This window comes from Triturus cristatus, chromosome 4_2 (assembly GCF_964204655.1).
Source record: "Triturus cristatus chromosome 4_2, aTriCri1.1, whole genome shotgun sequence".
NCBI classification, from domain to species: domain Eukaryota; kingdom Metazoa; phylum Chordata; class Amphibia; order Caudata; family Salamandridae; genus Triturus; species Triturus cristatus.
Window position 1 is genome coordinate 149,387,378 of NC_140586.1, and position 22,249 is coordinate 149,409,626.

Consider the following 22,249-nt stretch of genomic DNA (forward strand, 5'->3'; position numbering starts at 1 on the left):
GTTGGGAGAGACCTCTCAAAGAACACAAACAAGATTGTACTACGTACTAGGCCTTCACTCTATAATGGATGAGTGCATGAAGATGGCAAACATAAACTTGGAGGCCAGCCAAGAGCATGTCAAATACTGGTATGACCAAATTTCCCCCATGGATAAATACCAACTTGGGCAACTGCTTTGTGTCTTAGAGCCTGTGGCCCCCAGGGCTCTCCAAGACAAATGAACTGGGCTGTACCCTATCTTGGTAAAGAAAGGTGATGTTAAATATCTGGTGGTCCTAGGGACTCCTCGGCTCCTGCACAGTGTGATAGAAGCCAATAGGCTCAAGCTCCATCATGAAAGAGTAGACATCACTATGCTGATGCTGACATATGCGGCAGAAGAGGAGATGAACCTCCTTTCGACCTGCTGTCCACCAATGTCAAAGATAGCTCAGTGAAGGGAGTAGTTCTCTATTCCACTTTTATAGAACAACAGAAAAAGGATTGTTATAACATGCTCAGTCAGTTTGCTCGTCTGTTTTTATTGACCTCAGGTCTGATAACATGGTGTGCCCATGATGTTGACACGGGTGGCAGCTTGCCTGTCAAAGGTAGAATTTACAGACTTTCAGGCCAGGTCAAAGGTAGCATTAAAGAGGAAGCTGCAAAAAATGCTAGAGTTGGGGGTGATTTATCTCCCTAGTAGTCCATGGTCTAGCACAATAGTTCTGGAGCCCACATCTCACTCCAAGGGAGGGTAACCTGAAATGAAATTTTGTGTGGACTACAGAAGCTTAAATGGAGTCTCCAAGACGAATACCTACCCCAATCCAAGAGCTAAACAGCTCATTGACAAGTTGGGGGGGGGGGGGCTGCACAATATCTGATCACCTTTGAACTGGCATCAGGTTATTGGCAGATAGCATTCACACCAGGAGCCAAGTAAAGGTCTGCTTTTTCAACTCTAGAAGGCCACTTTCAATTCAAAATGATGCCATTCAGGCTGAAAACATGCACATACTGCTTCCCAGAGGTAGGTAAATTGAGTGCTCTCAGGTCTGAAAGACATAAGTATAGCTCATCTGGATGATATTGCTGTATTTAGTTCCACCTGGGAGGATCACCTGGTCCACCTCAGGGAAGTGCTTCAAGCCCTACAACAGGCAGGGCTGACTATCAAGGCAAGCAAATGGCAGATAGGGCAAGGTTCTGTTGTGTACCTGGGCCACAAAGTGGACAATTCTGGCCTGAGAAGCTCCTAAGATCCAAACCCAAGTCTTGACCTGAATGGGTACTACGAAAGGTTTGTTAAAGGCTATGGTACCACAGTGACATCTTTGACAGAGCTTTCAAGAAACAGCCCAGAAAAGTTATCTGGACTGACCAATGTCAAAAGGTCTTAGACATACTAAACAAAGCTTTGTTCTTAGCACCTGTCCTAAAGGAGCCTGATTTGAGCACAGAGTTTGATGTCCGAACTGATGATTCAAAACATGGGATTGGGAAAGTACAATGACAGCTGAATGACCAGCGTCAGGATCAAGAAGTTGCCTTTATCAGCAGTCGACTCCGCCCTAGAGAGCAGCGCTGGAGTGTTATTGAGAGGGAAGACTTTGCTGTGGTTTGGTCCCTGAGGAAGCTTAGACCCAGCTGTTTGGGACTCACATCAGAGTTCTAATTGACCGCAGTACTCTCGGGTGGTTGATGCAGATGAGAGGAAAGAACCCCAAACTGTTGAGGTAGTCCATTTACCTACAGGGTATTATGGACTTTACAGTGTATAATAGACATGGGACTGACCATACCAGCACAGATGGCCTTTCCAGGATCTTCCACTTAGGTGATATGAACTACCAGGGCAAATGTTAGTTGCTCATCACTTTTCATCTGGAAAGGGGCCTTGTAAGGAAATGCCCCTTTTTGCAGGAGCACCCTCAAAGGTTTGGACTAATGCTTATGGTTTTATGACTCTGAGAGTACACTGAGGCCTGCTAACTAGACCTTAGTGCCAATGTTCTACCGCTTTACAGAATGTATGTTGAATTGGCTACTCCCAATTGGCATAAGTTAACTTACTTATAAGTCTCTTGCACATGGAACCAAGGGTAACCAGGGCATGTGAGACCGTGTTCCCCCACCCCCCAGGGCTGCAGCACTCATTGTGCTACCCTGTATGTGACAAGGTACAAAATATCTCCCAAGCCTGCAATTGTAGCCTGGAAGAGCAGTGTTAACTCGTTTAAGTTTGCCATTCTAACCAATGGCAAAGCCTCCCATTTACTGTATCCATATATGTAAATCTCCTCTAAGGAAGGCCTATAGAACTCCAAGGTGGGAAACCTTAGGGTCCTGACAGCAAAACTTACAAATTGGTGTTTTTGCTGTGGACAAGTTAGCAGCCCCATTAGCTAACACAGAGTTACCAGCTGACCACTCAGCCTGGCTAACCTTTGAATGGTACTACTAAACTTGGTACTTCAAGATATCAAAGGAATTGCCGCATTAAACCTGACTTGATTCCAAAGTCAAATTTAATGTCACTTTTAAGGAAAGGCAACTTTTAGAAAGTTGCCACCCTCTTGACCAGTTTGCCAAGTGGTTGCACACAGTTCTGGCCAAGAAACATCTTTCAGCCCTCCTGGGGAGTAGTGTGAACAAATCTCAGGCTCAGGAAAAGCAGAAGCCTGCTACAGGGAGAGGTGTCACCTCCCCATTGTAGAAAGCCTCTCACGGTGTTGGTTGGTGGGCAAATGGTGATCACAATCTTGAAGGGTTGCCCCTGTTCGCAGATGGACAGGCTGGAAGCGGGAACAGAGAGGGGAGACCAGTGCCCAAATTGTTTTTTCCGTTGGCGTGTAGCCCACAGGTAGCCACACCATTAGGGTGGGCTACCAAACATCTAGCATTCAAGGAAGTGTTCAGACATCTTGGGAATGAGCAGAATAGTGCACTCTGGGATTCCTAGATGCCATACATAGCCGAAAGTCGTCACAGGATGAGACTGATCCTGGTAACTCATTGGTTGGTGACCGCATCATCCCCCAGGGCACTTTCTGGGCATATGCATGGCACCCTGACCCTCAGATCACAATGGAACTGGAGGAAGGAATCAAGAAGGACTGCCCTACTGATCCCTGAACTTGGCAAGAGAGTCTGGACTGCACCTTCGGCTAGCAAAGAGAGAACTGCCAGTGGCACCTGGTTTGTGGAGAAGACACTCCCATGTCCCAGACCAAAGAAGTGACTCCAAGGGTCAGTCGACAGACCCCATGAAAGCAGCACCAGGGCTATCAAAGTTACAGAAACCCACTTTCGATAGTCAGTAGCCACATTCTGCGAATCACCACTGCCTGCCGCTGGGGGCCCCAATAGACTGATCCTCAACAGACAAAAGTTGCACCCAAACCAGCTCGATCCGAGAGTGTCATCTAAGTCCATATCGGTCACCCAAGTGGGACACCAGCCTTCACCAAAGGATACCTCTGGACCCGCAGTGTTCGGTGTTTGGTAGCCCACCCCCAGCGGACCTTCTAATGGTTCAAAGACGGCTCTGAGGGACCCTGGCCCCCATGGCCAAAGTCAGTCCCACCTTACCCATGGACCCAGGAGAAACCGCAAGGATACACCTGTCAACCACATAGCACGCAAAGCATCTTTCATTATCCTAAGCACCCTGCATCCCCAAAATCAGGGACACTGCAATTGAGTCTATGGCGGTCTTAATGTAAAGTGTGGAACTGAGCTTGAGACTGCTTTGGTGACAAGGTAACTGTCCAACTACTCCTTAGTGGCCCACCTAGCATTCTCCTTGCTGGATTTAGTCACCCCACTCTGGCCGGAGTAGCTGAACACAACTCTTTCCAACTTTTCAAATGTTTCTAGTCTTCAAGATTACCAATGCTTGATTGCACTTTTGATTAAAAAGCTGAGATCTACGTTTTACCTAAAAATGTATATCCCCAGAACCCTCTGGTGGATTTTGCCCATCATGGTGTCTAAAAATTCATTAAAATATAATCTATTTTTATAAATTAGTGTCAGATTTCTTTTATGTTGTGTGACTTTCTTAGTTTGTTGTTTGGTGTTTCTATATGCTTCTCACTAGCTCCTTTGTTTAGGCCTTGCTACTCAAAGCCACAGCTGTCCAGGGTTGAGCTAAATATTTTACCAACTAGCCTGTCTGGTCCCAAGAGAGTTTTGCGAGCATATCACGGGAATAGGGATCTGCCTTCTAGGCTAGTCACACTGTCTATCTTAACCTGGAAGTAGCCAGAGAAAGTAGCTCACAGTCTCAGCACCAGGTCCGGCTCACCAGCAGCTGCCCCCTATGTTGCACTCCCAGCAAGGCTCCTAGAGCACCACTGGGTTTGATCCCTCTCTACTGGAACATTGTGACTGCCACTTAGATAGATAGCAAGCAGGTTCACAGGCAGCTGTTATTGTAGCAAGCTATCCGTGAATTAGTGTATGAAGAATTAGATGCCCTGAATGGGATCCAGTCAGGGTCCCCTTCCAAATACAAAACAAGCTACTTACCTAAAACTACAGTTCTGTAGCATTGGTATCTTTCATATATTCACATGCTTTAATCATTCCCTGTCATCGAGCTGGGAGTCCCCACTGTGGTATTTCAATGGCAGTAGCAATAAATTCCCATAGAAAACATAGCAAAAAACTTTTAGTTCAGTAGCCTAATCAGCTCATTGTAGAACACCCGAAGTTCAGCCAATGAGGAGAGAGCACTCTTACCGCCAATCCCCCAGAGGCTATAATAGTTCAGATTTCTATTGCAATGTGTAAATGCTTATGAATTGTGAGGAGTTAAGGTCACATGTGAACCTATGAAAGACACCAACTAAGGAGAATTTTTGTTCTATGCTTGTAACTTGTTTCTTCACCAGGATTGAATATTTAATAGATTCACACACTTGAATCGGTATATGAAGCAGTGTTCATTTCATAATACATTTCAACAAGAAATAATATATCATTATAGCCATGAAGGGGGTATTCAGGTTTACAGAAAGAAGCTCACCATAATGAAAAAGATGGTATAGGGCTGCTTAGCCATTGTTGATTCCCTGATTGAGTCTTTTCAAGTGGTTATCGTTGTGAAAATGTGGCAGCTCTTCCACATTGCTGCTGTGCATGCGTCTGATGGAAGAACACCAGCGTAGAATGTGACCTCTACTGCCCTCATAGAATGGCCTGACACTGTAAATTATATGGGATGGCCAGCTATCATGTGGCAAAATGAAATTGTCACTACACCCTCTTGTTTGGAGAGCAGACAGCCTTTTTGTCTGTTTCTGCAGACAATGAAAAGTTAATCCGTCCACCAAAAAGACATGGAGCAGGGAAAGTCATACTTTCAGCATCTCCATTTTTAGAGTGTGCAGGGCCTTTCCACACTTGTTGAAGTATTTTGGAATAAGACCTCAAACAATTGATTAATTCATGTGAAAGTCTGTAGGTTACCACTAGAACAAACTTTGTCTTGCTGTCTTTTCAGAAGATGCCATAATTGTGAAAGTTTGACTCTCATTTACTGTGAGCACTAATGTAATGATATCTTCCAAGAAATTAATTTTATTTCTGCTGTGTGTATTTGCTCCAATAGTTCACTCATTAGTTGTCCAAGGACAGTATTTAATTCCCATTGGTAAGTCAGAGCTTCTATTGGTGGAAATGATCTGAACAGTCCTTTTAGGAATCTAATAAAAAGTCAACACCACCAAATGGAAGTGTACCAAATAAGTCTTTATTGACATCAACCGGAAAACACGGGGCAGTGACCGGTAATAACAAGGTGTTTACATTTCTGTTTCCCCAGCACTCCCGGTTATGTACCTAACATTCTCTTAGGAACAATACACTTAAAGGGACAAGATACAACACATCTTCCCTTCACAAAATAACAAAGAAAAGGAAGAGAGAAAAGAGAACAAAAGGAAAACATAACAATCAAACAAGAAAAATAATGCAGTATAACAATATTAAATAAAAGATGAACATGATTAAATACATCCTACCACATCAACTAATACACTAAGAAAAGTTACGGTGCTATGCTAAAATCATTAAATGGTAACATTAATTTAAAACAAAATCATTGAGACACGATGGACGTCTCCTCATCCTTTTTTCTTCAGGCGGAAGTTCAGAATAAATTCCAACTTGGGTAGCATTATGAGTCAGCAAATCCTTTTTGGGAACACTAGAGTCATGAAACAAGACATCATTATTGGAACCTCCCACCACACCATTGCATCTGGAAAGTCGAGACATACTCCAAACATCACCACCATCCAGCATAATCACATTCTTCATGACTTTGATGATGCGTTTAGCACCAAAAAAATGTGATTGCCCTTTAGGGGACCAAACTGCTTTCTTCACAAACACCATATCACCCACATTCCAAAGATTTTCCTTTGCTCCATATTTGGCATCTTACCTTTGTTTGTACTGATTTTGATAATGCGTTACTCCAAAATTGGACTCAGAAAGTAAACCCTTCTTCCCTCGTAACCATAACGGTGTAAGTTTGGATCCTGCTAATCTATCTCTGAGTTTCTTGAAAGGAGATACGCCAGAAATGCTATTGGGTATATTCCTGTGAGCCCACAGTTTTCCCCTTAAAATGGACTTCAAAGACACATTTGTTTCCACAGCAGACTGTACGCTAGCTCTTACAAGTCTGTTCATGCTCTCAACGAGCCCATTCGCCTGTGGAGCATAAAGAGCAGTGCGGTGATGAGTGATAGATAAATCTTTAAACAATTCTTCCATCTCCACAGAAGTAAATTGGACCCCATTACCAGTGACTATGACATCAGAATCCCTTCACAAACAAAAACATCTCTAAGAAATTCAATTATGTTTTTAGTAATCACAGAACTCATACAGCAGGCAGACACCCACTTAGATGTATAGTCAACAAGAACAACCACACATCTTTCAATAGGCGCTAAAATATCAAAAGGACCCACAATGTCCATAGCTAACTTAGTCCAAGGCTGTTCAGGTAATTCAACATGAGAAAGGGGAGTTGCTCTACTTTTCTTTGATTTGTCACTAGTAGCACAGGAAATGCAATCTCTTATGACATCCCCACTTGTCGGTCAAGCTTAGGCCACCAATAAAACTCTCCGACTCTGGACTTAGGTAGACTACGTCCGAGATGACCTTCATGTGCAAGATTAATTATTTTCTGACATAGAGAGGTAGGGGGAACCAACGTCTCACCTCTGTTGAGATTCTCCCCAACTATGCTCAACTCATCTCGAACACTCCAGAAACCTTTAACACCGTGAGGAACATTGGAAAAAACAGACCAACCATTTACTACAAAGTCCATCACCAATCTCCTGGATTCATCATTTCCAACACCCAATTTCCACTCAGACATTTTGGGAGCTGGTTCCTTGACCCAAGACACAGAATTCTCATTATCAAAGTTCAAATTGTCTAAAGGCATCCTAGAGAGAAAATCAGCAGGAACGTTCTTCAACCCAGATAAATATTGTAAACAGAAATGGTATTCCTTCAATCCACCTCTTAATCTTTGGTGTAGTGTTTTCTGTCTTCCTGCATGCAAACATGTCGACTAAGGGTTTGTGATCTGTCCTTACTAGGAAAGGCAAGTCACAAAGGTCAAATCTGAAATGGTTAATGGCCCATGTACATGCCAACGCTTCATATTCAATGACGGAGAAACATTCTTCAGCTCCCTTGAGAGAACGTGAAGCGAAACCAATTACTCTCTCTATGCCATCAACTATTTGAGAGAGTACAGCACCTAAACCACGTAGGCTTGTGTCTGTAGTTAAAAAATATTTTTTTTGTGAAATCAAAATGTCCTAAAGTTGGCATGCAGGAAATTTCTTTGTTGACTTGTTTAAATGCTGCCACACACACTTCGGACCATACAAAATCAGCGGCTTTTTTTAACAATAACCTCAAAGGTTGTACCACACTAGCAAAGTTTCGAACACATTTTGAATAGTATTCAGAAAGACCAAGAAACGTTTTGACTTGGTCTTTGTTCAAGGGTGTTGGAGCTAGTAAAATTGCCTCTGCTAAATGAATATTTGGACTGATACCTTTACTGGAGATGGTATGACCGAGATAAGAGACTGAACTCATACTAAATTTGCATTTCTCTTTCTTCAAAGTTAAACAATGCTCTTGAAGTCTTGACAGAACCTTGTCTAAAATCATGTCATGGCAAAGCTTGTCTTTTCCGAAGACAAGAATGTCATCTTGAAAAAATCGATGCCTGCTTGGACCTCCTTCATCACCCTCTGGAAGCAAGCAGCAGCCGAAGCTAAGCCAAAAGGCATCCTGATGAATCTGAATGCTCCCAGGGGAGTGACGAACGAGGGCAAAGCCCTCGATTCTTCATGTAACAGGACTTGGTGATAAGCTGACGATAAATCCATCACACTGTATACTCAAGCATCATTAAGCTTGGCCAAGGCTTCATTGATATTAGGTAATGGTTATCTGTCCACCCATATGCAATCATTTAGGCTTCTTAAGTCAACACACGTTCTAATTTTTTCCCCATTGTCCATTCAGAGGACTCGATTTCCTCAATGATTCCAGATTCAAGTAATCTGTTGAGCTCTTATCTGAGTTGACAAGAGTGAAGAAGAAATTGTGGAACATCTAAACCTACATATAGCTGCAAGATGTACTCTGATCAAACCATATTTCAGGCCTGTCCGGGACCATTGCTGAAGATAAGGTAAGATCTTACAAAGCTGAACACTGACAGAATGTCGAGCTTTCTTAAAACACCAGATGCAGAAGCACTTCCACTTGGATTGCTAAATTTTAGAAGTCAATGCAGCCCTGGTTTGGACTAGAATAACCCTGCAATCTGGAGGAAGGTTAGTAGAGTGAGCTCTACCTGATTAGGAGCCATGCATGTAAGTTTGAGGAGGTGGGGTCTGGGTGAATATTCTGTCTATTCCCTCTGGAAAGAATGTACTGGTGTCTGCCTAGAGCCGTAGGGGGTAGCTCCATTAAATGCTGGAGATCAGTGAATCAGTATTGACGGGGTGAGAATGGAGCTATGAAAATTAGCTGACAGGGTTCTCTCTGCTTTGCTGAGCACTCTTAAGATGATGGCAAGCAAAGGAAAAATGCACGCAAAGGTCTTGAACCACTATATCAAAAGTGCATCTCCCCTCAATCTTGGATGCCACTTCCGTATGGTGAAGTACTAAAATTATTTGCTCTATGGTGTTGAGCGACAGATCTTGTGCAAGATAACCTCACTGTTGAAAGGTTATGTTGACCATATCTTGATTTAACTCCCATTAGTAGAAGATGGGCAAAGTGAGTGTGTCCGTTCATTTGTTAACGATTCATAAGAGATAGAGATGCTGAAGACGGCTGAAATGCCAGAAACCGGTCCTAGGCAGCTTGTTTCCGGTCCAGGGAAGGCATGGCTTGGCAGTTCGGGCTGGGCTGTTCCCATGAGGCACAAGGTCAGACTGATTTGCATATGGCCATGTCTGAACTGGGGTGGCAGAGTGGCCTAAAGAATGGTGATGGATTAAACCCAGATCTGTTGACTGGGTGTCAGTGTTTGATTAGTTCTGATGCTCCGTCCATCACCACCCCCTTTTGTACCGCTTTGTTTGCCATAAGTTGGCAGGGTATGCTCAGACGTGAGTCCCTTGCTCACTTTGCCACTGGATTCAAGCAAGCCTGGCTGAAGACGGCTGAAATGCCAGAAACCGGTCCTAGGAAGCTTGTTTTTGGTCCAGGGAAGGCATGGCTTGGCAGTTTGGGCTGGACTGTTCCCATGAGGCACAGGGTCAGACTGATTTGCATATGGCCATGTCTGAACTGGGGTGGCAGAATGGGCTAAAGAACGGTGATGGATTAAACCCAGATCTGTTGACGGGGTGTGAGTGTTTGATTGGTTCTGATGCTCTGTCCATCACCACCCCCTTTTTTACTGCTTTGTTCGCCATAAGTTGGCAGGGTATGCTCAGACGTGAGTCCCTTGCTCACTTTGCCACTGTATTCAAGCAAGCCTGGCTGAAAACGGCTGAAATACCAGAAACCAGTCCTAGGAAGCTTGTTTCCGGTCCAGGGAAGGCATGGCTTGGTAGTTCGGGCTGGACTGTTCCCATGAGGCACAGGGTCAGACTGATTTGCATATGGCCATGTCTGAACTGGGGTGGCAGAGTGGGCTAAAGAACAGTGATGGATTAAACCCAGATCTGTAGACTGGGTGTGAGTGTTTGATTGGTTCTGATGCTCCGTCCATCACCACCCCCTTTTGTGCCGCTTTGTTCGCCATAAGTTGGTAGGGTATGCTCAGACGTGAGTCCCTTGCTCACTGTGCTACTGTATTCAAGCAAGCCTGGCTGAAGACGGCTGAAATGCCAGAAACTGGTCCTAGGAAGCTTGTTTCTGGTCTAGGGAAGGCATGGCTTTGCAGTTCGGGCTGGACTGTTCCCATGAGGCACAGGGTCAGACTGATTTGCATATGGCCATGTCTGAACTGGGGTGGCAGAGTGGGCTAAAGAACGGTGATGGATTAAACCCAGATCTGTTGACTGGGTGTGAGTGTTTGATTGGTACTGATGCTCCGTCCATCACCACCCCCTTTTGTACCGCTTTGTTCGCCATAAGTTGGCAGGGTATGCTCAGACGTGAGTCCCTTGCTCACTTTGCCACTGGATTCAAGCAAGCCTGGCTGAAGACTGCTGAAATGCCAGAAACCGGTCCTAGGAAGCTTGTTTCCGGTCCAGGAAAGGCATGGCTGACTGTTCCCATGAGGCACAGGGTCAGACTGATTTGCATATGGCCATGTCTGAACTGGGGTGGCAGAGTGGGCTAAAGAACGGAGATGGATTAAACCCAGATTTGTTGACTGGGTGTGAGTGTTTGATTGGTTCTGATGCTCCGTCCATCACCACCCCCTTTTGTACCGCTTTGTTCGCCATAAGTTGGCAGGGTATGCTCAGACGTGAGTCCCTTGCTCACTTTGCCACTGGATTCAAGCAAGCCTGGCTGAAGACGGCTGAAATGCCAGAAACCGGTCCTAGGAAGCTTGTTTCTGGTCCAGGAAAGGCATGGCTTGGCAGTTCGGGCTGGTCTGTTCCCATGAGGCACAGGGTCAGACTGATTTGCATATGGCCATGTCTGAACTGGGGTGGCAGAGTGGACTAAAGAACGGTGATGGATTAAACCCAGATCTGTTGACTGGGTGTGAGTGTTTGATTGGTTCTGATGCTCTGTCCATCACCACCCCCTTTTGTACCGCTTTAGATAGAGATGCTTCACTGCTGGTGAGTTGCTGTGCTATATTTCCCAATCCTAAATGAGCAGCGCTTCCTTCAAGAGTGGTAGGGTCCTTTTGCCCCCTCCCGTTAATGTGAAACGTGCAAGTGGTGTTGTTCTTCTGACTAGCACTGGTGAGTTCTCCAGCTTTGCACAGAAGACTTCCCTGAGTTTTGCAAAGTGAAGATGCTTCTCTTGGGTTAACCAGAGACCTTCTGCTTCAATTTCATAAAAATGGACATCTTAACCTACCAAAGATGCATCCGCAGTCATGATAAAGTGCATTGTTTGAGGTTGGAAATTCGGTGCTTTTGAAAGATTGATTTCATTTAGTCACCATGCTAAGGCATCTTTAATTTTGTCTGAAACCAGAATGTTACAGTAAAAAAACCCTAACATTTGGTGCCATTGAGAGTGCAACTCTTCATTTAGGGGTGTATTTGCACCTGCAGTGGGGGATCAGCAGTATCCAGGAGAGCATCACACGCAATAATGACCCAAAGAGGTGGACAGATGTTGAACTCAATTTCTAAATCTGCAAGTGCGATTGTAGGGGTTGAACTATTTCTTCTGATGGGAAACCCTTGCCTGCCTTGGTGTCCAGAATGGCAACCAGGTTTTGCATTGTTGTTGTGGGCTGAAGATATCATTTTGGCATATTGTGTGAGAAGGCCGACCTGTTGAACTGGTATATGCACTCATGTGTGGATGAATTTGCTATGCCAAACGTCTTTCTCTTTGCACTTTGTCAAAATTCTTGGAGCCCACTTCAGAGCAAATGCCAATACCTTGAAGTTGTAGCGTCACCTGGCTACTTCGCATCTCGGGTACATGCGATGCTTGAGGAACATAGGCGTTCTGCAGCTCTACCAAAGTCCTATATTATCTTCGCTAAAATAGCAGGTCTGAAGTTGTGTGGGTGGGGTGATAGGCTGGGGAGAATGTTTATGGACTCCAGGAGGCTGTGGTGTGGGAGCCAACTAAAGCTAAGCCGGAGGTGTGGTAGACTCTGGAGTAGGTGGAAAATTATGATTATAATCTTCCATCATCCAATTGAGGTCTTTTATAAGGCTGGTAGAGACATTAATGAACAACTGCCTGATAGCTTGATCCTTCATAATATTATCATAATGCCCATCATAGTAAGGTTGTCTCTAAGCCCAAAGTGGCTCAATTTTCTCACTGTACTATCACCTTTGTCTCCTTTGTTATTGGTCATGGGCATTTTGGTCATCATCGTCTCCATCCAAATTGTCCTTTGCCCTGGGACTCACCTTCTGTGTCAATGATTCTTGAAGGCAAAAGCAGAAGAACCTTACTAGGAGACATTTCCACTGGGAAGAGTGACACAAGGATGCCCCATATGGCAGTGTGGCTGACTTATCCTCAGTGCTGTCCACAGAAGGGACGTCAATGATGGCATTTTTGACAGTGAAGCTGTTGATAGTATTGTCATGAATTAAGTGGTCACTGATGGTTGGTGCATCACCAATGGTGATTGTGTTATAAACCATTGCATTGTCTTTGGTGAAATTGCGGCCACTGATGGTGAAGTTGTCACTGGAGTAATCATGAGTAGTGTATTGAGAATGAGGCAGTCACCAACTAGTTAACACAGCAGTGGGCATCAATGGTGCTTTTAAATCAGATAGGCTGTCCACTGGACACCCGTCATTGAAGGATCCACCACTGAGTAAGTTTTTGATGTAGTGTTCCCTTTAGAGTGTTCCTCAAGAGATGAATAAGCAGCCTACCTGACTTTCTGCTGGTCTCATCTTGATTCTCTGGAGGTGGATGGTGGATTCTCTTCAGACTTCACTTTATGAAGGGGGCGGTGTCCCTCAAGTTTCATGTAAGCAGTGTCTTACCTTCATGGTTACTGCCATAGGGGAACTCTTCATCTGAGGAGCCCTGGCAACTGGCCTTCCTCTTCTGGGGTCCATTAACCAAGATTTTTGCCAATAATTTCTTGCATATTTTGCAATCTTTAGCCTTATGCAAATAATGGAATATATGTATATATTTATTTTCTTGTTCATATTGAAATAGTGTCTTCTTCCAACAAGAGCCACAGATTCTAATCATGGCTTTGCTTGTTTAATCAGTCATCTTCTAAAGAGAAAAAAATGATTTCCTAGGACTTCTAAATAAAGAACAGTGCGTACAGAAATCTGTGAGCAGAGCTCAGAAGGGGAATCCCTTCCACGCAATGTGGTAGAAATCCAAACTATTGTGAGTGGTTGGAGAATCGCAGTTGAGGGTGCTCTCACTTCACTAGCGGATGTTTGGGTGTTCTTTAATAGGGTAACTTGGCTATTAAACTAAGAGTGATTTGGTCTTGTTTGTTTGGAATCTCTTGATACAGCTATTGTAATAGCACAGTGAGGACTCCCAGCTCAATGACATGGAATGAATAAACCATGGGAATCTATGAGAAATCTAATGCTGAGGTATGTGTCTTACCTGCAAGCCATGATCAACTATCCTCAGGAGTCACAGTGGATGCAGTTCCTCCACCATGTGGTGGGACAGGACCTCGGCAGCTGCATCGGCTGAGACACAGGATGGAATGGCCAGGTGGGCGCAGTAGTATAGAAAAGGTGAACAGTGAAGCTGACAGACAGAAAACCACTAACCTAGAAGAGGAGGGAACACTCTAAGTGAGGATTCACTGGAGAATGTGCTGTATCCGTTTGGAAACACCTAAAGGGAACTCACTCTACACCTGAATTTAACTGTCCAGATATTTCCAATGGGCGTATCAAGCAAACCTCAATACTCCTGTTGTTTTAAGAGTACACCCCAAACTGCACGATTCCTTGGTCTGTCATCTACCATAAGTATGCAGTGCAGGCACATGAACTTTAGTAATGTGTGAGAGGTGGGGGGGTCCTTGAAGATTGCTTCATCCCCTGCATCCCCAAAACGATGTATGGAGCCTATCGGACACTCGGATATTCAAATGCCAGGAAAAAGATGCAGTGGTAATTAGCCGAAGCAACATTGTTGGGGTTCAGCTATATGACCTCCTGCTGTGGAATCATGTAACGGTGACCACCTGTCACTCAAAGACCAAGTCACTGAACAAGCAGGTGTTGCGAGCAGATATCCTGGTTGTTGGAGCTGAAAAAGCAGATATGACTGGATAACACCTGGTGCTGTTGAATCAACCACGTCCTTGTATGAGATTGATTAAGTTCATGTTTGAAACGTTTAGTCAAGTAGAAAGTGTCCCCTCAATTCTAAGTGCTCACAGATAACTCACTTGAAGTGAAAGCGAAATCTTAAGTGTTGACTCTCCTGTCTGTACAGAAACTTTATAGGTGGTTTTTAATTTCCTCATAGTTGTCACTCCTCATCAATGAAATATTATTCTGCATCTAAATGTTTTCCATATTAGCATTGTAATTCTGTTGTCTTCAATTGTTCTTTAGTTCCCATCTTAGATAACACCTCTGCATGATGTTTTAAAAAACTGTAGACCCCTACAACTCCTGAAGTGGGGTAATATAACCCAAATGTATCTACTGATGCACAGATGGGTTTGTAAAAAACCCAACCTCCACTTCTTCAACATGTTTAAGTTGGATTGCTTTGACCCTATGGTAGCATCACTTATCTCTTTCAAATCCTTCTCCACTGTAAAAGAAAACTCAGACATCAAAAACCTCAGTTTCGTTCCTAAAGTGCACAGCCGCACTTCAACCTACCTCTCCCAACTGTTTGTTCCTTACTTTCCATTCGGAAACCCATTGATGGCCGATCCAAATCTACATACCAATTAGCTACAGAAAATTGGTTGAAGATCTCTTCATGTTGAGGCGTCTCTCTTTGGAAGCCTTTACATATACAACTCAGACTAGAAAATGAGGGGCTTATTTAAAAGCCCCTTGCGCCACTGGTCCGTCACTTTTTATGTGATGAAAATGTACACAAAGGGGGCGCAATGGGCTTGTAAATAAGCCCCTGAGTTTGTTGAATTCTGGACTCATATAAAAAAATTCAGGAACCTGGTGAGTGGTTAATCATTTTTCCTTTGGTCTAAATAAGATGGTTACTGTCACTTGATCCTAGACAGGCTGGTCAGATGCCTAAGAACAGCTATTGCTTTCAGCATTCCAGGTTTCTCAGAACATTGATGAGCCATCGAAGACTTATCATATGAGTTTCGCCCTTTTGGTGTTGTACTTTCTACAGCTGTCATAATATTTTTGGGCTGATTGACTGCTCACCTATCATCATATTGGAACTTTATTTATCCTCAACCTGCACCCATACAAAAAGCTCTCTCATGCTATTGCTTGGTGCCATGCAGTGGCTTACACTCCACCCCCCCCCCCACAAAAAAATAGAAACCAGATCCTTCTCTATATTGACCTGGGGTATATCTACAGTGATAAGACATGGTGTTGTCAGTGCTGGCCTGGTGCTCTCTCCAAGTCGTATGCATGTATCTTTGTGTCTGTGGATAATTCTGCAGCTTTCTGTGCCTTGGTGCCAGCAGCGGCCCATCTGTGAACCTGTACTTTAGATCTTGTTGTGTGGTCTGTGCTGGCTGTGGTGATCTTGCTAGTTCTCCTCCTATGTCATGGTATTTACCTTTAGTCAGGGTTCTGATGACAGCTAAGCATTTTCTGAGCTTTGATTTTCATTGCTCTTCATCTCCAGGATACTCCCCACTGGGCCTGGTGCCTGGATTTTAATGAATTGGTGTTGATTTTCATGTAGCTGATGTGACAAGACATTTATCTGTTCAGTCTGTTCCAGCGATTCTTATTTGGGCTGTTTATTTGACCTTCAACTATTTTATTGGTTGTCTAGGGCATGCGGAGAGTCTGGCTTTGGTTCGTTCCCTCAGGGCCAATAAAGCTGAAGAATACTGATTCTGCCTGGGTCGAGACTTTTAACTGTTTCTCCCTTATTACACAAGGAACATGGATTGTGCTATTCTGAATAGGGTTTGATTTTTGTAGTTATTCTGCATTATATTTGTGAGATGCTGTTCCAGGCATCTTAGTTCTTGTGGGACTCGTCTTCCTCCTTTGCAATGTGTTTTAGTCGTCAAATCAAAATAAACATTATTCAGCCGAAGGCCATCAAAGCCCACATAAAATGAAAAAAAACATAGACAAAAAAAAAATGTAATCTAATATAAACAATATTTTCAAATAACATTTCTGAGATAAATATTTAAAAGAGTCAAGTTAGATGGACTAAGTCAAATCTAAAAAATTGAAAAATAGCCCTTTGAATTCATATCTCTTCCTAATGTAAAACACTGATATTATAAAATGTAAGACTGCAGAATTGATTTCAGGCGAGCCCAAAGACTGCATGAATATGGAACCATCCATGCGCCATCTCACATTAGCCTGGCGCAACAACTGCACCAAAAAATGGTGTCTTGGATCCTGATACAGTGGTCAAAATAAAAATAAATAGACAGTGCTTTGGATTAAAGGTTGTCACACACACACAAAAGATATATCCTGCTGCCATGCCCCCGGGACGGAAAAGCAAGTTTAAAGTGCAAAGTCTAAGCAAAGTCAGCCAGTGACGATCTGTAGGGGGAACACACCGCCTCAAGTAAGCCTGTAAGCACCCAAGTTGTTGAAACTGTGGCCTAGTTTACAATTGATTGTTTAGCCTGAGCAACAGCCAAACATTTATTTATGCAATGCTCTAAAAACAGTTCTTTAACGTGTAATTTGTGATTGGGACCAAATGTTTGGGGGAATTATAAAGATCAAGGAGGCCCAATCTTTCAAAGGTGACCTTCAAAAACCTTAGCCATTGTATCTGGTCTATCCCATCTAATGGCAAGCAATCTGAAATGCAAGATCTAATCAGCCCAGCCTCTGCAGATGACCATATTTTGACCCACAATAATAAAGGGGCTAATCCAATATGATCTTCCAGGTAAGGCATCCCAAGCGCCTCATGGCATATTAAGGTAGTTGTGCCCCCTGGGACTGAAAGTAGCCTACGCAAAAATTTATTTTCTTTGCGTTGTAAGATATCCCGCCCTATTGTAGCTCTTGGAGCCCACTTGAGAGCAAATGGCAGTACCTTGAATTTGCAGTGGCAACTGGCTTTTTCGAATCTCGGGTGCATGTATGCTTGGGGAACATATGCGTACTGCAGCTCTACCAAAGTCCTATATTCTCCCCCCTCAACTAGCAGTATAACATTGTGCAATGTTACTAGTCAGAAGAACTAGGGGCATATTAACAAGCCAGGCGGTAAAATTATCGCCGCTTTAGCGGCAGAAAACTGCCGCTAAAACGACGATAATGGGCTTGATAATATGCTCTATGGAATTCCAATTGAAGCCCATGTTAGATGTGAAGGACATCTAACATGGGCTTCAATTGGAATTCCATAGAGCATATTATCAAGCCCATTATCGCCGTTTTAGCGGCAGTTTTCTGCCGCTTACGCGGCGATAATTTTATCCCCTGGCTTGTTAATATGCCCCTTATTTCTTCAGATACTTGTTGAGCTGCTGAAAATCTAATGTGGATCACCATTCTCCAGATATTGTATGAAGAAAAATCAGGAATAAAATCCTTTACTTTTCTAGGATTTGGGGATGAGTTCCAGGGCCACTTGTTTGACCACAGACAGAATAGCAGCCTGCAAACTTGCACAGAATATATGACGTTATATCGCATACCATTACAACTCGGTTTTAACAAAGCAAGTGCTGTTACAATGCTTTACCATTACAGTACACACTTTTACATCGCATATGCCTTTATCACGCATGCCATTACAATGCAGAGGCATGCGTGGTAAGACATATACTTGGTAAAAGTGGTTAAGGTAAGTAATGAACAAGGCTGTCTCAGCCAAAATGCGTAGACATTTGTCTGTCTACACGTCACCTGCAATAAAAGAAAATTTCCGGTCCTATGAGTACCGTCTCCGACGTTATTTTTGTTTTGGGAGAAGTTTCATATATATATGTACAAATATTTTATATATGACATATATAAATGTATTTTTAAAACCGCAAAATTACCCATTGTACCTCAATAACCATAACCCCCTAAAATTCTAAAATTTCCTTTACCAACCCAATATCCATACCCCTTAAACCCTAAAATTACCCTTAGCACCTCAAAACCCATACCCACCCTGAACCCTAAAATTACCAATGTCACCACAAAACCCCAACCAACCCTGAATCCTAAATTTACCCTGGACACACCAAAACCCATACCCACCCTGAACCCTAAAACTACTCTTTGCACCCCAAAACCCAAACCCTCCCTGAACCCTAAAATTATCCTGGGCACCCCAAAACCCAAACCCACAGTGGAACCTAAAATTACCCAAAACACCCTAAAACCCAAACCCACCCTGAACCCTATAATTACCTTTGGCACCCCAATACCCAAACCCACGCTGAAACCCTAAAATTATCCCTACACACCAAAACCCAAACCCACCCTGAACTCTCAAATTACCCCTACCCTGCAAAACCGAAACCTATATTAACCTCTAAAATTACCCTTGGCACCCCAAAACCCAAACCCACCCTGAAACTTAAATTTACTCTTATCACCCCAGAATGCATACCCACCCTCAACGCTAAAATTACCCTTGGTACCCCAAAACCCAAACCAACCTTGAACACTGAAATTACCCTGAACACTCCAAAACCCATACCCACACTAAACCCTAAAATTACTCTTTGCACCCCAAAACCCATACCCACCCTGAACCCTAAAATTACCCTTGGTACCCTGAACCCTGAAATTACTCTTAGCACCCCCTAAACCCAAACCCACCCTGAACCTTAAAATTGCCATTGCTACCTCAAAACCCATACCTATCCTAAAACCTAGAATTACCATTGGCACCACAAATCCCAAATCCACCCTAAATCCTAAAATTACCCTGGGCACCCCAAAACCCAAACCAACCCTGAACACTAAAATTACACTTACTACCCTAAAACCCATACCAACCCTAAAGCTTAAAATTACCCTTTGCACCCCAAAACCAAAATCCACCCTGAACCCTAAAATGAACCTTGGCACCCCAAAACCGATACCCCTACAGCCCAAAACCCAAACCCACCCTAAAACCTATACTTACCTTATACTTACATGTAAAACACATATGCCTTTACCATTCATTTCTTTACAACAAAATTTGTTGTAAAGGCATGTGCGTTGTAATGCCATGAGTTGTAATGGCCTTGCAATGTAATAGTAGTTGCGCTGTGTTGTCATGCGTTGTAGTAAATTCGTTATAATTTTTTTTTTTTTTTGCATATTTATATAGCGCAAACTTGACCCGAAGGTATTGGAGCGCTTTACACGAGCACCGTATTTACATTACACATTCAGGCACGGGTAGATTAAGTAATTTGCCCAGAATCACAGGATGTGGACGCGACCCCGAGGCTCGAACCCTGGTTTCCAGCACCAACGTCGGCAGTCTAGCCGACGGACCACATCTCCTCAAGGGTAATGGCTGTTTCCCACTTGCACATGTTGATGAGATATCTTCTCCGATAGTACATGTACATTTTGCAGAAACTTGCCATACCCTTAGATCCATCAGTCATGGACACTAAAGCTCTTTCAGCTTGGCGAGGGCTTCTACTCTCTTGCCAGCTGCTAAAATTTCAAAGTAGGGAGTCATGATTTGATGATCGTGCAGGTGGCAATGGCCAGAAAGTTAGGAGTCTTTTTTGATGTTGCTACTCGAGTCAAACTCTAGCTGAAATTATAAATTTTGGATAGCTCTCTATCCAGATCAGCCATTCTTAAAGACAACGGATTCCGTGAAGATTGCTGTCTTGTGCAGCACACATGGAAAAAGCAAAATGCCATGGATTGTTTATGTACAGGAAGGTCCCCCTTCCTGTACATAAACAATTAAGCAGCACACGTGAACATCACAAAATGGCATTTCAGGATTGTTTATGTGCAGGAATGGACACCTTCCTACACATAAACAATCCTCCCCTGCACGCAGACACCCTTGCACTACGGTGCAAGGGTGCCTTCGTTGGCACTACATGGCTAAGTGTAGCACCAGCACAGGGGGGAAACACAAGGCAGCACCATATTGTTGTAAATATTGTGTAAACTTGCATTTCAGAAGTGTTGAAGTGAGGCGTTAAGCCATGACGCCTAATGCCTAACTCCGCCACTTCTATTGTGCATATTCCCCTATATTCCTTGTGAAGTCTGAGAAATAAGGTTGATACCGCAGCTGATGCTCGTTTAATTTCGTGACACTCTATCCATGCATGGTAAACAATAGGAAGTGACCTTACTAACTTTCTGAGATCTTTCTTAGATTTGAAAAGGAAATAATCTGTTTCATTTACAAGCAAAAGTAGATCAAAGTGCTTGGTTGCTTTCCCCACTAGTGAATGGGTTTTTGCTTTGTCATGTGGAGGAGACTCTGGAAGAGGTGGAGCAAGTGCCCTGGTGTTGACACCACATAGTCATCCCATTCATCTGTTACAGAATGAGCGTGATGGGAAAGTTCTCCTTCCAACTGTATATCGTCATCATCGGAAGTATCAGTATTGTCTATGATTTATGATTTGGCTGAGTCTGAAGTTGTGAGTGTAGGGGATAGGCTGGGGTGGATGTTGATAAACTCTAGGAGGCTGTGGTGTGGGAGCCATCTAAAGCTAAGCTGGAGGTATGGAAGACTCTGGAGTAGGTGGATAATAATTATATTATTCCGTCCTCCAATGGAGGTCTTTTATAAGGCTGATAGGGACATAAATCATTAATTGCCTGATAACTTGATCCTTCATAATATTCATCATAATGCCTATCATAGTGAGGTTATCTCAAAGACCAAAGTGGCTCATCTTTCTCACTGTACTATCACCTTTGTCTCCTTTGTTATTGGTCATAGGCATTTTGGTGTTCTTCGTCTCCATCTGAATTGTCCTTTGCCCTGGGAGTCACTTTCTGTGTCAATGATGCTGGAAGGTAAAAGCAGAAGAATCTTGCTAGGAGACATTTCCTCTGGAAAATTGACACAAGGATGCCCCAGATGGTAATTTGGCTGGGTTATCCTCAGTGTCTCCTCAGTGTGGACGTTAAATGTGGCATTTTTGACAGTAAAGCTGTTGACGCATTTTCATGAATTGAGTGGTCACTGATGGTTGGTGCATCACCAAAAGAGATTGTGTTATAGACAATTGCATTGTCTTTGGTCAAATTGCGGTCACTGATGGTGAAGTTGTCACTGGAGTAATCATGAGTAGTGTATTGAGAATGAGGAAGTCACCAGCTAGTTAGCACAGCAGTGGGCATCAATGGTGCTTTTAAATCATAAAGGCTGTCCACTCAAGCACCCGTCATTGGAGGGTCCACCACTGAGTATGTTTTTGATGTAGTGTTCCCTTTGGAGTGCACCTCAAGAGATGGATTAGCAGCCTACCTGACTTTCTGTTGGAGTCAGCGAGATTCTCCGGAGGTGGATGGTGGATTATCTTCAGACTTCACTTTATTAAGGGGGCGGTCTCAGATGTCATTTAAGCAGTATCTTACCTTCATTGATACTGCTATGGGGTAACTCTTCTTCTGAGGAGCCCTGGCAACTGACCTTTCCCTTCTGGGGTCAACTAACCAGGGTTTTTGCCGAGAATTATTTGCATATTTTGCCATCTTTAACCTTATGCAGATAATGGACTATACATATTTATTTTCTTGTTCATATGGAAATAATGTCTTCTTTCCACACGAGCCACACATTCTAATCATGGCTTTGCTTATTTAATCAGTCATCTTCTAAAGAGAAAAAAATGATTTCCTAGGACTTCTAAATAAAGAACAGTGCACACAGAAATCTGTGAGCAGAGCTCAGAAGGGGAATGCAATGTGGCAGAAATCTAAACTATTGTGACTGGTGGGGCAATCGCAGTTGAGGGTGCTCTCACTTCACTAGCGGACCTTTGGGTCTTCTTTAAT